Below are 1,825 nucleotides of genomic sequence, written 5' to 3' on the forward strand. Positions count from 1 at the left end.
CATCTCTCATTCCTTTCTTACATTTACCATCACCTTGGAAACAGACAGAGACTGGCATGTAGCCTTTCGCACCAAAGGCTCTGTCTTTGGTCATGGGCTGCATTAAAATGCTCAACAAATTGCTTAATCAGGAGAGCTGATGTAAATCCTGTGAGACCTGGAAAGCAAAACTGAAGAAAAAAAAAACATGAAAAGAGTAATGGTTAAATATAGTCTTATGCCAGAACAACAATTTTAGGTTGAAATTAGTGAAAAAACAACATGACTGATGCTTTGAATCAACTGCAGCTCAGACCATGCCACTGTCTGTTTATGCTGTAGGATAAATGCTGCTAGTCTTTTGACCTTACCACTTGCAAAATGCAAATATAGTCCTATTTAAGGAAAGTTACATCTGTTAACATTTGCAAAACTTCACATTTTTTCAGAGTGAGGAAGCACCTATGAAACTTTGTTGCAGACATGAACAGTAAAGTGAGAATCAAAATGAATAACAACAATTGTGATATTTAAGATAAGATAAACTTACATATTTGTTATGTAATCCCACAGTGGGGAAAATTCACCGTTACAGCAGCTCCAATCTGCTACCATATTACTGGTAGCAGATTGGCTCCTTTAGGTTTGCCAGAAGGGGGTCAGTTGGAGTCTGCATGTACAGAACACAACTGACTTCTTCTTCGACGCCCCTTGGTTCTGTCCCTAGTTATGCTGCTCTAGGCCTAAGCTGCTGGGGGACCTCTCTTGATGCACTGAGCCCTTTTCTCATTACCTATGTATGTACTGTATATACTATTATTGCACTGCATTCCCCCTGTGTCCTTTCTCTGAGTGTCCCTGGTCCCAGAGCTGGATGCTTCAGATCTGTGGTTGTTCTCCCACCAACTGGCCTAATCTCCATCATGTCCACTGTGGGATGCTGCTGCTGACCTTCCTCCATCCCACTGCTTCCAGCTGCCCATTTCCACCATCTACTCTGCATCATCCTCACTATACTTGATATGCTCATCTACACACTGTTTGCATCTTACTACCAGCTATATATGTAGTATAATAGTTTAATGCCAGAGCCTTACATCATAACAGTAAACTTACGAGTCAGTTTCAATGTTGGCTTCTACTTTGTATGTATCATCTATGTTACTCTTGTCTTGCATGTATCCAATTGTGAGTTATATGTTCCTTGTCCCCCACACCCCCCTCTACCTCTTCTGTCCCTGTCAACCCGCCGGCCAGCGGTAGATGGGTCCCCCATGTGAGCCGGGTTCTGCTCAAGGCTTCTTCCCGTTAAAAGGGAGTTTTTTCTTGTCACTGTCGCTTTAGGGCTTGCTCTGGGGGTTCAGGCATATGGGTTCTGTAAAGCATCCTGAGACAATTTCAATTGTAATTGTCGCTATATGAATAAAATTGAATTGAATATTAAACTCTGGAAGTTTGAATCTGTGCTTTTTGCAACAATAGAAAGATAAGATAGGACTATAACTTTATTGATCTTGAAAATGATGTGTGTCAGAAGTGGGATTGGAACCCATGCCTCCATTTGGAGACCAGAAATCCCACTTCAGTGGAAGGAGTTTGTCCTTGAGTCTGGCGCCTTAGACCACTCGGCCATCTTGACACTGCTGTAACTTCCAGGGAGAAATAATGAACCATGGCGTTGACTGTTTATTTTGCTCCTGATGTTTCTTCTAGCATTTAAAGTCCACCATATGGACATATTAGCAAGGTAAAAAATTTCAACTTTCAGCAAAGGTGGTCCTAAAAATGCATCGACATGGTATGCAAAATGTTACATGTCTATAATCAAGGAGCATTAGAAGTACTG

The 1,825-nt window shown here is 41.5% G+C and overlaps 1 non-coding gene across 1 annotated transcript; it reads right to left on the reverse strand.

Moving 5' to 3' along the window:
* Nucleotides 1–1,507: 1,507 nt before the first annotated feature.
* Nucleotides 1,508–1,618, reverse strand: trnal-caa (transfer RNA leucine (anticodon CAA)). The gene is made up of 2 exons: nt 1,581–1,618; nt 1,508–1,553 (listed from the first exon to the last, which is right to left on the reverse strand). It is a non-coding gene; the product is annotated as a tRNA-Leu (tRNA).
* Between the last annotated feature and the right edge of the window lie 207 nt (nt 1,619–1,825).

Source organism: Amphiprion ocellaris, chromosome 14 (assembly GCF_022539595.1).
Source record: "Amphiprion ocellaris isolate individual 3 ecotype Okinawa chromosome 14, ASM2253959v1, whole genome shotgun sequence".
Lineage (NCBI taxonomy): Eukaryota > Metazoa > Chordata > Actinopteri > Pomacentridae > Amphiprion > Amphiprion ocellaris.